Here is a 15,638-nt window from a genome sequence, read left to right on the forward strand (position 1 = left end):
TTGTGCAGTGGGATTTATTAGACATTCGCAGGCATGTTGCTGTAGCATTTGGTGCTGTCAAATCATTATTTGATAGCTGTATTGCAGAACACTATCCGAAAGCATCCCTTTAAGGTGCTTGTAGGGCACGTCATGGAGTATTCCTTTAAGGTATTTGACAGCTGTGTTATACAACATTATTAAGGAACGTGTCTAAATTAAGCATTGTAAAGTTGCATTATAGAACACTATTGTAGGTTATCCCTTTAAGGTAAGCATTTGATGGCACATTACAGAGTAAGATTCCATAATATTCCGTTAAATGAGAACTACACATGGCTCAGGAGGAGGAGACAAACCTTAAATGTTTGTTGCAAATTAATAATGTATACAATATTAATAATTTCTAAATGGATTCTAAGGTCTTATTTAGAACTTTACTAGAATATAACTATTAATTATAATAGTGAAATAGCTGTCTTATTAGATTCATATTAATTGATAATATGTTACAAAATAACAAAACTGTAACACTCACCTATAAAAGTTAACATTAAGTACTAGTTTATAGCTCAACCTTTGGTGGCCGTGCCTTCTGTTGCCTTGGCCCTGAGCTCTGGAATTCCCTCCCTAAACCTCTCCGCCTTTCTACCTTTCTTTCTTCCTTTAAGACGCTCCTTAAAACCTACCCCATTGACCAAGCTTTTGGTCACCTGCCCTAATTTATCCTTATGTGGATCGGTGTCAAATTTGTTGTCTTAAAATACTCCTGTGCAGCGCCTTGGGATGTTTTACTACATTAAAGGCGCTATATAAATACAAGTTGTTGTTGTTATAGCAGATACTTAAAATGAAATTTTAATCATTTGACAAAACCATCTTAGCAACACATTAAAAAAGTTTCAGTATGCTAGTCTGAGGATCATTTTATAAACTTTCTTTTTGGAATTTCCTACTCCTCCCCCGTCCCGTCCCCCCACCACTCTCAGGTTACTTTCTCTTGACTTCCTCACTCCCAAAATGGATGTTGTCTTTCTCGTAGTTCAAGAGGCTGGGGTGGCCCAGTTTGAGGATGTCTCCTTGAAAACCAGCGATGCTGTTGCTTGGTTAACCAGGAGGGATGTGCGCTTGGTTGCTGTGGAAAGGAAACCCCTCTAAGCCTGAGTATGAATGTCAATCAAGTCCTGGATTCCAAACTCTTATTCACATGCTCCAGAGCCCAAGGCTCTTAGTCCTATAGCTACCATGTTATTACAGAAACGTTACATTTTTGAAATGCTACATTTCCAAATATTTTGAAACCATTTCTCTGTGTTTTCTATCTAACAGCCGTGATAAAACATGCTTAATTATTTTAATTTTGGGAAGTACAATATTATATATACAAAATAGAATGAAAGCGCATTTAAATCATTGCTGAGAATTATTTTTATTGAGAATTCAAGGTGCAGGCTTCAGGCTCTCGACGCAACTTACCACCAAATTTGAAAATAATAGGACAGAAGACAAAGCAAATTCATAACTTGTGGTAAATGTGAGTCAAGCTTGAGTTTTACCCCATCGTTGACTTGGACACATTAGCATGTTGGCAGTTTCCTCAAATTCTCCCTCACTTTCACTAAAACATTTGGTGAATACACATGTAGATTTAGTTTTTAACAAATACACAATTCCAATATGTTGTCAGGGATGTTAAAATAAATAATTTAATATGGACTTTATATGATGCATGTGTTTCTTTTTAAGATATTCAGAAAAAATGTTTTTATATTACTCTTAAATGGTGAATTACAGTGCAATGTGATCAAAATATAAATCCTGAAAGTTTATTTTGAAAAATGTACTATCAATGATTTTTTTGCCATTATTATCTACAGATGTGTAATGCAGCATTGCATCTCCTAAAGCAACTGCAAGAAGGAAGATTAAAATTTAGAAGGTGGAGAAATGATTTATTTGTGATGGATTTTTGCTGTAAATAGTTTTGGTGTGGAGCGCAGAAAATATTATGCAACAAAAAATGAGGCCCCGAAAATTTGTGCATTTCCCTTGCAGCTGCCATGAAAGAATCCTTCGAGTACTGATCCTCATGAGACTGAGTTCTAGGTTCCTCAACCTCCCCCGCATGTGGGCCCACACCCTGCTGATTTTCCATTTCCAGTCCTTTCCGAATAGCAAAGTTATGAAGTATACAGCAAGCAACCACGAGATCCACTTGGGTGCATAATAGATCTATTGAGACAGCAAAGCATTGCCATCAGAACCCCCATAGTTCTCTAAAAGACAAGTCTGAATGATGAATGGGCCTCATTGTTGCGATGCTCTGCTGGTGAACCTGGCAGTTGAAGTGGGGTCAGAAGCCATCCCAATACATGGCTGCCTTCTCTGAATAGGGCTGACAACCACCTGCCATCTATTGCCCTTTGAACTTCAGAGAAACCAGCAACAGGATAGAACTGCATGGCCTTGCCTTGCTACTGCCTAGGAGTCAACCCAAAATGGGTGAATTCCCCAGCTCTCGTGAAGATGGTATCGGTTTAGGCCCGAGTGAGGAGGACATGGCCAGGGTTGTGGGTCGGGGTGCTGGACAACTCCCACCCTAATGGCGGATGCATGCTGGAGTTTTCAGCTGCATTGGGGCAGGTGGGTGCCAGAGATGAGCCCATAGTAGCGCTTGGACCAGTCTACCCCGTGCTAATTAGGTGCCCTCCAACTCTCCATGCAAATTCCAGTGAGATTGGCATTGGAGGGCACTGGCTGGCACAACCCTAGTGTAACCCTGGGATTGCATCCTGAGCAATTTTAGCCCCTCAGTGTCATGCCACTAGCGGCACACATTGGGAGCCTACATGCCCCCAGAGACTGCAAATTGCAGTCTAATTGTGCCAACTTGGGATGGGGGTTGTGGATCTCACCCCAGAAAGATCAACTGACTGACCCCAGTGTCCCCCTTTGTGAGGGGACTGCATTTAGAAATGCATTGAAAAATTTACCCTTTTATCTTCAGGCATCCAGGCCAAAATGCGAGCCTCGAGCTCTAGCCAGGGCCCTGCATCCACCACTCAGCAAGTCAGGGCACTTGGCCTTACTGGCAGTACCATTCCCTATCCTATGTTGACTCCCTCAGAACTGGGGATACAGTTTTGGGAGTCTGTGCCCTCGGCCCTTGCCCCCTCTATTTTGTTTGTGGCGGATGGAGGCTCTGCCCCCCAACAAACTAAGCAGGAACTTTCATGTTAGGCCAAGGCCTGGCGTATCCGGGCTCCAGCCTAATCTATGGCCCTTCCAGCAAACTCCCACAGGAGGTACGGCAAGAGTATGCTGGAAGGGCCACATAGTTTCAGACCCATTTATTTAGGTGGCATTCGAATAGGATGTAGCTGGAGTCAACAGTAAGGAAGAGAGATAACTCACAGATTCAATCTTAGTCGTTACCTGAAGCACACAGAGAGTTGAAGGGAACTCTACTGAGGTGGGATAGCAATGGACAAGTTAAAGATTTGCTACAGACTTTCCATGCTCCAATGACCCTGGTTCAGCAAATATTGATTCATGTTGTATTTGAACCCCTGTGTACATGGAACAGATTTCAGGTGACAGCACTCTCTGGAATAGAGCTCCATAGGAAGAAGTGATGTGTGGAACTTCATTATTCAATTTGATCTTATTTGAATCAGCTATTTCCTCTAGTTAATGAATCAACCATGTTAATTTGGTCATTGATAATTTCCGACACAATGTCCTCCACAACAACTGCTCCTCTACTATATAGGGAATAGCAGTAAAATAACGTTTAACATATCACAATTTAGCAAATGGCAGCATTTGTCACATATTGCCAGGTTGGAGAAAACTGTGACGTAGCATTTAATACAGTTTTAAAGATGAAATGCAACTCTGCCATGTGTTATTAAAGGAGCAGCATCTTCATTAGAGCTCTTTCGGAAAAAAATTCGAACAAATAAAATGATAATCAACAACTATTTTGTATTTTTTCTTCTATTTTTGTTGTATTTTAAGGATTCTGTTTGAACACTGAGTGCTGATTACATTACATCCTTGGGAGCGATTGGCTGGGAGGAGTTACTGAAGAAATGGAATTAACATCAGTAAAAATACTGTCGTTAACCCAGGGGGCTTCTACAATAATGTGATTTTAACTTTGCTAATTCAACCGTCTGATGCCACAGGGCTCAGTAACCCCACTGAGCCAGCCTACTGCTGACGTCAACACTTACTATTGAAATATAACTGAAAACAGATAGAAAAAACAAAAGCATTTTAAAGTACCAACTCTAACATTTTTAAATGCTATTAATGCCAGGGGTTTTCTTTCCTTTTTACTGTTCTTTTCTTCTCTCCTCTGCGGATGGTGCAGGGTATGATTCTGTGGATGCTGGATCCTTTGCTGATAGTATCCCTGAGGGGAAATAGAGGCCAACTGTAGCATTGCCACGCTCTGCTGCCCCTCCCCCCACCCCCGCCGAAGCAAAGTAACTCAGCGCAAACCAACAACAACAACAACTTCCATTTATATAGCACCTTTAACATAGTTAAATGTCCCAAGGAACTTCACAGGGGCGTTACCAAACAAAATTTGACACCGAGCCACATGAGATATTAAGACAGGTGACCAAAAACTTGATCAAAGAGATAGGGTTTAAGGAGCGTCTTAAAGGGGGAAATAAAGGTAGAGAGGCGGCGAGGTTTGGGGAGGGAATTCCAGAGCTTAGGGCCTAGGCAGCTGAAGGCACGGCCACCAATGGCGAGGTGAAGGAAATCTGGGATGAACTGGAGCAACGCAGAGTTCTCGGAGGGTTGTGGGGCTGGAGGAGGTTACAGAGATTGGGAGGGGCGAGGCCATGGAGGGATTTGAACACAAGGACCAGTAACTGAACTATGGATTTCCTTTGGCAGCTGCTTTTTCTACTGAAGTCAGAAAGGCACAGCAAGCGGGTCAGCATCTGAAAGGCAAAGTGGGCTAACAACACGTACCAACTGCATTTATATAGCACCTTTACTGCAGAAAATATCCCAAAGTGCTTCACAGAGAAGATGCCAAGCTGTAGTGGAAGGGGTATTAGCGACGAGTTGAATATCAAGAAGCATTGGGCCAAGGAAAAATAGTTGAATGGCCAGGAGTTGGGCGGGAAGGGGGCTGAGGGTGCAGGAGATGGGTCTTAGAGAGGAGATGAGCCTGTTTAGGATAGGTGGAAGATGGGAGAAAATTTACAGAGTAATAAGAGATCCGAGTTAGTGTGAGAAAGTTGCTGGTGGGTTGGTGATGCTGAGATAGAGGAGGAGCCGATGGTGGCAACTAAGGCAGTTCTGCAGATCGTTTCAATCTTTGAGATGAAAAGTTCCTTAAGCTCCTTGCACTTGGCATTTCAGGGGGATTATCAAAACTGTTCCGCTAGAGGGTCCTACCTGAAACATTAGCCTATCTTTCTATTTCAGGTGCTAACTGACCTGATGGGCATTTCCAGCATTTATTTTGTTTTTATTTCAGATCTCCAGCATTCAAAGTTTTTCATCTTATCTCTGCTGTTTTTCAATTTCTCAGAGCAGCATAACGTTAATCACCTGAGGGGTAACAAACGTGGCAGACTGATATTAACTTCTTAAACTGCAACGAATTGCTGCAAATGTACCACTGAAAGTATTTATTTAGTAAAAAAAGAGACTGGAATTAATTAGCGGTTTTTACTATAATATTTCCTGCTGCTAGCTCACAAATTACAAATTGATTGAACTCAATTCCACAATTTTCCTTGACACGATTTGAACTCTGCGGGCGCGATCTTGCCAGCCCTGGGGAGGCGGGTTTGGAGGCGGGACTGCTGGGAAAATGGCAGAATCTGGGGGCAGGTAGCCGACCCGCACCGGGTCCCGTCTCCTGGAGGCAGGAAGAGGATAACAGCCACTTAACTACCTCTTAACAGGTAGTTAACAGGCAGATAAGCAGATTATCCCCATTTTGCCCACACAAGTGCAGGCTTCCCGAAGGCTGCGAAGCCTGCCAGGGTCACCGAGGGAAGCAGTGGGTGTGCGGGGGTCGGAGGGGTGCAAATGTGCAATGCAAAGGTAAGTGATGGGTGCAAGTGTGGAGAGGTGAGTATGTGAGGTAAGTGGAAAGTGTTAGAAAAAGTTTACTTACCTTTGTTTCTTCCTGCAGGCTTCAATCATTGGTAATGCAAAGAGTCTCGCATCTACGCGGCAGAGATGACAGATGGCTGCTGCATTCTCCAATGCAACTACCATCTAATTTCTGCTAAAGAAAGAGGTTTGATGAGTCTTGAATACAAGAACTCATCAAACTACAGAGAATGTCAGTGTTTGACAGCTTCACAGAGCTGTCAAACGATGACAATTCATCTTGAAACGTCATACGCTGACGTTCTCTGTAACCGGCTTCCCCTTAATTGGCCTGCTAAGCCCGCTGGGCGGGCTTAACAAGGTCAATCAAGGGAAGATAGCGTGAGTTGGCCAGAAGTCGATGGAGGCGGGACTAAAACCCGACAAGTGGAAGTCACGCCTCCAAAAGCACCCCATTGGCAAAATCCAGCCCTCAGCCTCTAGACTGCTACTTCAGTACCATATCCACTAGGCTATCATACCTTAGCCACCACTGCACCATGATAAATGTCATGACATATGATCATAATTCACTTTTGACTTCCCAGTCATGAGTTATCCAATGAGCTTCACGTGCTGGGGTCCTTTATAGCTTACTGAATGAACAAGAATTTCATATGGTTCAATACAAATATTAACTGACAAGGTGTGGGCTAACTCCGGACCATGAATGAGATTGCCACCTAGATAAAGCGTGACAAGTGAGCTCAGCTCAAAGAGTACTCTCTATTTTTGTACATAGGAACATAGGAATTGCTAGGTGAAAAAAGACCAAAGTCCATTTAGTCCTACTACCATCCTGGCATGATACATAATGAAGTTGTTGACTAATCATGGCAATTAATACATTCCTCCCATGCATGTGAAGCACTTTGCATTTCTCTACTTTGAATTTCGTCTCCCATCTGTCTACCCAATTCCCAAGTATATTCAAATCCTCTCCTAACATATCCTGTTCAGCTTTGCAGTTGACCACCTTCATCAGCTTTGTACCATCTGCAGATTTAGCCATTACGCATGTGACCCCTAGCTCCAGATCATTTATGAGGATATTAAACAAAAGAGATCCCAATACAGACCGCTGTGGGACCCCACTGGTAACATTCTCCCCGGCTAATGACAATCCCTGTACCACCACCCTCTGGGTTCTATTGATCAGCCAATTACGTATCCATTGTAAAATATTTTCACTGATTCCCACGTTCTTTATTTTCAGTACCAGCCGTTCCAGAGGAACTGTTTCAAAGGCCTTACTGAAATCCAAGTACACTGGTACTGCTTCATTGCTGTCTCTTAAAAATGGTGATGCAATTGTGAACAGAAGGGACAATTGCAATTGCAGTTTCTTTGCAAACTTTCTGTTGTGTCAGCCTCTTTCCCAAGTCGAGTTAATAGCCCCAATATAGTTGTATATCCTCAGTGTAGGAAGTGCTGACAACAGCACGGTTTGAATTCCTGGCCATAATTATATCACCTCATTGCATTGGGCGAGGAAGTACATATAACTGTGGCCTACAAACCAGCTAAATTTGCGTGCAGTGCTTGGCACAGCACCAGTAAAGAACCTGAAATAAAGAAAAAAGAAAACAAATACATGTGTTAGCTGAGAGCTCGCCAATCTTTGACATGTTTTTCAGTACGAAAACCAGAGACAAGTAGAAAACACTAAGGCAAGAACACTCGTTAATAAAGAGCCATTTGGGGTCAGAGGGCAAGTGCCAGTTTGTTTTGTTACAATTGCTGTAATGCATCACTAAACCAACTGCCATCTCCTGTGCCTGTGAAGTGAGATCTGGCAGTAGGTGGGGACACTGAATAGACAACTCTGCTTGAATACATTGTTAAAATTTATTTTGTTAAGAAACAAATATGTGACAGATTCTACTAAAAACTACAGCAATTAAAGAATTGGTTCTTTTTTTCTTAGCATTATTTTTGAGGGTTGTTGGCTGTTTATTCCGTCAGCCAGCGACAAGGACTCTCCTTCAATTTTCCCTCTCCCTGCACATTATGACTCCTTTCCCACTCAACACCGCCCATATTGGGAGCTGAATGGAGCAGGAAACAAATTTATATTTGTTGCTGCCAAATGGTGCTTAGTGTTAGCTAGCCTGAAATTAATCTTTACCCCTGATCTCAACTGACAGCACAATGGGCTTCAGTGGCTCTGGGTTACGGAAGGGAAAATTGGCAGGATTCCCAATCTGGATTATCCAGCGACCCCCGGTGGTGGTGTATTTGTTTGGATGTCAAGGAAGGACAGGATAGGCCTTGGCTCCAATGCCTCTCTCTCTGATGGTCAAATAACTTGTTGGCGCTCACTGTCAAGGCTCACCATTGAAGGGCAGATGCTACAGCAAGATTGAATAGATTGGGCCTATATTCTCTGGAGTTTAGAAGAATGAGAGGTGATCTCATCAAAACATATAAGATTCTGAGGGGGACTGACAGGGTAGATGCTGAGAGGCCGTTTTCCCTGGGTGGAGAGTCTAGAATTAGGGGGCATAGTCTTAGGATAAGGGGTCGACCATTTAAGACTGAGATGAGGAATTTCAGGGTTGTGAATCTTTGGAATTCTCTACCCCAAAAGGCTGTGGATGCTGAGTCGTTGAGTCTATTCAAGGCTGAGCTAGATCGATTTTTGGACTCTAGGGGAATCAAGGGATATGGGGATTGGGTGGGAAAGTGAATTTGAGGTTGAAGATCAGCCACGATGTTATTGAATGGAGGATCAGGCTCGAGGGGCCGTATGGCCTACTCCTGTTCTGAATTCTTATGCTCTTATGTCAAGTTATTGGAGGGTGCTCAATGCGTGGGGGACAGTAGACCAGCAAGAAAGAAAGTGCAGAGGGGAAAAATGTGGCAGAAGAGGAGGAAAATAAAATAAATAATCTTCAGCAACAGGGAAAAAAACATCAATACAATAAATATTACTGTGCACAACACGTTAAGGATTAATTCAGGATGTACAGGTTACCAGAGGATTGTGCTGATAGAATCTCAGTGTCAGTCCTCACACAGCAGTTGTTTCCTTGTTCTGGCACCCGATCAATATACTACATGAAGCCTTCTTCAAGCGATAACTATGATGTCTATGATGGGTTTGCATGGAAGGAATGTCAATGAAAACACATTTCACCCTGGAGGAAAATACCAGACATCAAGGCCAAGGTTTGACCAGGACAGATGCCACGGGGGCAGATTTTACCTGGGTGGTAAACTCAGCATTGCGGATCAGCCGCCTGTTAGACACCCGGTCGGATTATCAGGCAGCGTGACGAATGGGTGGCCGATCTGCATTGCTGAGCTTAACACAGCGGTGAAAGCTTGCATTTACTCTGTAACCAATGAACCATGAAGGTCACAGATTCGATAGTCAGCCTGTGGGGAGTTAGCTGGTTACAGTAGGGGCACTACAATTTGCCTTGATAGCTCTGGGCTAGGGAAGAGGGAAAAAAACCGGAGAGTTCCTGCTAGCGATCACTATCCAGTGACTTCAGCTAAAAGTGCATGTCTGTGAATGCTGGATGAAAACAGGATCAAGGACTCCTCTCCCACCCCACCACTCCCCTACAATGGACTTCCCCCTAGACTAGTCTCACACATGCAGAACGATCAATATGACCAGCTAGTGACTATCAACCTTGGAGAACAGATTCTCTTTTAGGTCATGCGGCGTCAAAATGTCACTCCTGCCGATGGAAGTTCAGAACTAAGCCAACCTCTGTGGTAAACTCAATAATCCAGGCACATTTGCTGTATTCCAGTACAATTGATGATTGATCAGACAGTTTAGCTCATTAGTGGAAAGAGGTGGAGGGGGGAGGAGAGAAACCTGTCATTAGCAGCTGGAATTCTTGTCACTCAGCTCCAGATAACCTTGCAAGCTAATGACCTAACAGGAAGGGTGGTCTTCTTCAGAAGCAGCTACACAGTTTTAACTGGTTAAACTCTTGCAGTAGCCCTGCGCATGCTTCGGGGGCAGGGGTGGGTCGCTAAACCTTGGCTCTGCCAAACTACGCCTCAGTTCTCTGTGCTTCAGTAAGTAGGTTGTGTCCCTATGGGGAGAGAATGTGTACGTATCAGGCAAGAAGGAATTCTACAGTAGTTTTGGTTTTGGAGACTTTAAACACAGTGATGTGTTTCTGCACGTGTCAGATAAATACAGCTGACAAAAAGAAAATAGTAATTTAGGTAAGATACAGGAGGGTGGACAGTGTCTGTGGAACGTGGTATGTTACACTGAGTGAGCATCTTCATAAAAAACAATTAATTGGCTATGAAGCACTTTGAGACATGCTGAAGGTGTGAAAGGTACTATACAAATGCAAGTCCTTTCTTTTTCATAAGAACATAAGAAATTGGAGCAGGAGTTGGCCATTTGGCCCCTCGAGCCTGCTCCGCCATTCAATGAGATCATGGCTGATCTTCTGCCTCAACTCCATTCACCGGCCCTATCGCCATATCCCTTGATGCCCTTACTAGTCAGAAATCTATTGACTTCTGTTTTGAATATACCCAATGACTGAGCCTCCACAGCCCTCTGGGGTAGAGAATTCCAAAGATTCACCACCCTCTGTGTGAAGAAATTTTTTCTCATCTCAGTCCTGAATGGCCTACCCTTCATCCTGAGGCTGTGGCCCCTGGTTCTAGACTCCCCAGCCAAGGGAAACATTCTCCCAGCATCCACCCTATTAAGCCCTGTAATAATTTTGTATGCTTCAATGAGACCCCCTCTGATTCTTCTGAATTCAAGAAAATACAGGCCTAGTTTACTCAATCTCTTCTCATACGACAGTCCCGCCATCCCAGGAATCAATCTCGTGAACCTTCGTTGCACTACCTCTATGGCAAGTCTATCCTTCCTTAGGATCAGGTGTCAGCCTGGATTATGTGCACAAGTCTGTGGAGTGAGTCTTGAACCCACAACCTTTTGACTCAGAGGCGAGGGTGCTACCACTGAGCCAAGGCTGACACCTTACTATTGGAGAGAAAGGAAGAATTAACATTTTTTTTTATTATTAATGACAAAGGAAGAAATGAAGTGGTCTATAAATACATTTTGCTCCTTCTGTTGTGGAGATATTCAATGTCTATTTCTCAATCAATATCCAAATCAGTAACCCTTGGTCTTGTGTGACTGAGCTCTGTTCTTTGCCCCAGGCTTCCTACCAAGCACCAGAGTGAGGTTAAGGTCGGAATTTGCATGGTAAGAACAGAAACAATGTATTGCTGATGCTGAGCCTCACTGTAAGAGGTTAACAATATCTAAACTGATTTTAAAGGTATTTTTCTTTGGCCCCCATCTATATTCAAATAAAATCTCCATGGATGGGACAATGGTAAGTAGATAGCAGGCATGAGTGGCCCTGGAGATGCATTTTTGAGTACTGGTGCACTAGGGTACAAATTGCACTTAATCTAAGAGCACTTAAAATCAGATTCTGTATTCCATCTGGTATTGTTACTGTCAAATTATTCTGTTGGTAAAAGCAGCCACAATCGTTTAAAATAAATAGTAGTTTTAAACTTGATGTTATTCATGCTCATATGGATTTCATGCATTTATGATTTTTCTCTCTTTCCCTCTCACTGTCTTTGCATCACTACTGGAATCACATTGTGCCTTCATTCAGCTCCATCTTGATAGGCCAACAGTCCTAAATGCCAAAATAACCCTAAAACTCTAAACTATCTTTTCTCCTTCAGATGTTGACTGACCTGCTTTGCGTTATTAGCACTTTCTCTTTTACTTTAGATGTCCAGCATTCACAGCTTTTTAAATATATATATATTGTTCTTGAACTTCAGATGCAATCGTTGTCTCTGAATCCTTTCTGACCAACAATCACCCATTTTAGTTTATGCCATCCATACTGGCACTAGCTACCATTTCATTACCAGTTTAAGTGCTCTGTGACGAGGAACGGTGGATATAATGAACTGACAAATTCTCAAAAACAAGCTATCAGACAGAATTTCTGCTCCGCAAGGTGCAATAGGTTTGAATTTCCTAAAAGCATTGTAGTTGTCATTTTAAAATGCACAAAAGTGGGCAGGTTTCTGTTGGTCGACCAACCGTTTAGCAGATTAAGGATTGCGTCCAACACATTATATGAAGAATCAGAGTCTATGCAGTGAAAACGACGTCTCTGGCAGCAGACTCACTAGATGGCGTCTGGAGCATGACAGCTGATTCATGCTCTCTACACCATAGTTAGCTGCTGTACCAGAATTAATTAGTGTCTCTGTTGCTGTCACACACTCCACTTCTCAAATGCTGCATGTGTATGTGAACAGGACATTCTCATCCAATAGAGAATAACAGACTTAAGAATCTCACAGAATAAGACGGATCAGATACTGTAACATTAGCAGCGAATAACGATGATAATATTTAATAGTCGGGTGAATATGATTTATAATGTCACATTAGTACCACCAATTACTGATTATCTCTCCATCTCAGGTGATGTTGAAGGGTTTGTTGAAAATACATCGCAATAAGTGGAACTGGAATAACAGAAACAAACTCCTTCCCACCCACATACACACTCAAAACAGTAATGTGTTCATCAGCACTTTGCTGAAATATTTTCGATTTTGTACTAGAAATTAAACAAGACATCAAGAAATGAAAAATCTCAAAAAATACACGGAATAACTGTAGTTACTCCAGGCCAGATTCTGGAAGCCCTTGTTAGGGAAAGGGATTTTTGTTATTATTACAACTATAGTCAAGATTTTAAAATTAACCAAATTTAAAATTTGCTTTGGTGGTTTTTTTTCAGTCTGTTATAGACTGAATTATTTTGGTCTCAAATTGTGAGTCAAAAAACAGAATGTGTAGAATAATCCTCACCATCGTGATTTCAAGGGAAGTCATTTTAAGCCAAACTTGAATACACACGGTGCTATATATGTTATTGAATATTTATATCAGATAAGGTAGATTTTGGGAATTAATGGGCAAGAAATCCTGTGAAGCATGCTGACCTCACCATCCGAATTCATGATGTGCACTCCTGGTACACAAAGCTCTACGTCACCAGTGCAAATTCATAAATTCTACCTGATACATACTGTAGAGTAAATATCATGCGGTGACAGTGCAGTATATACTATGGTATAGAATAAAGAGTGTAACCCCCTCCCCCCTTTGTACAAGTCATCAGATGTTGCCAGGCATCACTGCAGTTTTGGCCTCCACAATACGACTGCTCAACATGGGCCAACTAATTAGGACGTTGGCAGTCATCGCCACAAGGCCCCGCACACTCACGCTCACTCTAAACATTTCCTTATGCGACGGTTGGCAATCCATTCAATTGCCTCTTTTCATCATAATACCCGTCTGTCATCTATAACTTTCTGAAGAAGTATTGTACAGTATCTTTGACAATGTACATCATTTAGTGTATGTTATGCAGCATATAATATGTACTCATTTCATAGTGTAAATTATATAGTGAATATTATACAGTGATTGTTACAGAACACATTTTGTATGCTGAATATTATTAAGTGTCTATTATAAAGTGAATCTTTATACAGTGCACAATCCATTGACTAATAAAAGATCAGGTTATGTAGGGCAGGTAGAATATTCCTAATAATGTGCTTATTATAAGATAATGAACATCTAGGAATGAATTGTGTAATGTTAACTTAATCATTTTTACTCAATTATCTTCCCAGATCAGGAGGAAATTTTCCATAACACTGTGGAAATTTTACCTGTGGTTATTTGCCATCCTATTGTAATTAAATAAGCTGGGGAATTTCTTTGGGGAGGGGACTGTAGGAAGGAGTGGGCATGGTGGACTGAATAGTCTTTGCTTGTTTCAAAGTCTAATATCCTTATGAATATTTCTTTTGGCAGTTTGTAATTTTCTCTGATGCTGTTAATTCTTTACATATTATACATATTTTGTTTTAAGCTCAGTCCAGTGGTACAGGACTTTAATGTGAGATTTGTTTCCCCTCACCAACATCTGACCTAACACTAACACCACTTTCAGCTTTAAAACATCGTCTCCTTCCACCTCTCCTGTTAAAATCCTCACCAATGCCATTATTACCTCAAGGCTCGATTCTTCCAGTGCTACCCTTGCCAGCCTCTACAAACTACAACTCATCAAAAATACCACAGCCTTCATCCTCACCCACACCGAGCCCTTCACCCTTATCACCTCTGTCTTGCCCAAGCTCCACTGGCTCCTCAGCAAATTGATGGTGCGATTATCCTCCACGCGTTCAATGCCTCCATGACCTTGTCCAACTCTACCTCAGTGATCTTCTCCAGCTGAAACTCCTTACACTCATTCTCCGCTCCTCTGACACCAACCTCCTGTCTTTTCCCCGTTCCCTCTGCTCCACTATCAGTGGCTACTTCTTCAGCCACTACAGAACGCGCTATCGTTGCCAGCAGTTCCACTTTGTCATCTATCTTACTGTAGGGTGACCATATTTTCTAAACCGAATCTGGGGACACACAGGGTGGGAGCACAGCAAAGTAGCCAGGATGCGTTTCAAGAAAACCAGCATGACTAGCATGACGACTTATTGCTTCTGCTAGTGTAATACGCGTAGAGACGATGCCATTTTCACTTTACACCGAACCTCGAATCTTGCGCGTGTTCTGGCAATAGTGCTGTAACATCTATACTCATACCTGAATGTCCTAATTTTTAATTTCTCAATTTTAAATCTGTTCCAAACAGGCTGAGATTTTCCACATAGGGTGTGAAACACCCACTGTCTCAGAAAGTTTCAGAAACCTCTTCCCAGTGGGAGAATTTAGAGCTTGCCTTATTCATTTAAAAAAACCACAATGCACTATACTGATCTCTGAGGTGAAGTAAATCCACTCACCCACCAGCTCTCAACATGCCCTCAGTTTCTCCCACACATTTTAAAGGTTTTGCCTTCCAGCCAGTCACTATTGGCCGCAGCACGAGGTCATGTGGCTCAGTCACCCAGAGTGCAATGCGGCCCGAGCTATCAATGGGGCCGTTTCTCCGCCGCACTGCATTGTGGGAAGGCGGGCTGCCATCATCGTCTCCGTTCAATCAGCTCCTGGAATCCGTTCCTGAGCTCAAACCGGGCATGAAGGGGCCGAGAATCTCCCCCCAGGGTTTCTGTACATTCATGTTTAAAAAACCAAAGACTGAATTTTTCCAGTTTATCCCAAAATAAAGTTAAAATCCAACTCCTGCCAACCAGTGGACCAATGAATATGGCTCTACTCGGGGACGAGTTTCCTGAGCCGGAGACTCTTCTGTGGATATTGTTTGCCCGGGGACACAGTACCTAATCCAGGGACAGTCCCTGGAATACGGGGACGTATGGTCAGCCTATCTTACTGCCTTCAGAAACCTCCTTAAGACACTTCTCTTTTGTTAAATCCGTGAATTTTGATGTATGGTGTCCTTCAATAAATCGACAGAGACTGCAGAGGAACAATCAACAGGTGTTTACTGGATGCAAGTTACTCTAAAACTAAAGTACAGATCCCTACTCAG

At 42.6% G+C, this 15,638-nt stretch overlaps 1 protein-coding gene and 1 long non-coding RNA gene across 6 annotated transcripts in view; one reads left to right on the forward strand and one right to left on the reverse strand.

The window, feature by feature from the left end:
- The window catches only part of LOC147123509 (uncharacterized), a 31,817-nt gene extending 27,864 nt beyond the window's left edge, over positions 1–3,953 (forward strand). Inside the window, exon 3 of the long non-coding RNA XR_015074602.1 lies at positions 1,857–3,953. This is a non-coding gene — a long non-coding RNA (uncharacterized LOC147123509). The remainder of the gene's footprint in view (positions 1–1,856) is intronic.
- The window catches only part of celf4 (CUGBP, Elav-like family member 4), a 635,318-nt gene that overhangs the window by 135,620 nt on the left and 484,060 nt on the right, over positions 1–15,638 (reverse strand). The window lies entirely within an intron of this gene.

Source organism: Somniosus microcephalus, chromosome 2 (assembly GCF_052327205.1).
Source record: "Somniosus microcephalus isolate GS21.2 chromosome 2, FLI_Smic_1.0, whole genome shotgun sequence".
In the NCBI taxonomy this organism is placed as follows: Eukaryota; Metazoa; Chordata; class Chondrichthyes; order Squaliformes; family Somniosidae; genus Somniosus; species Somniosus microcephalus.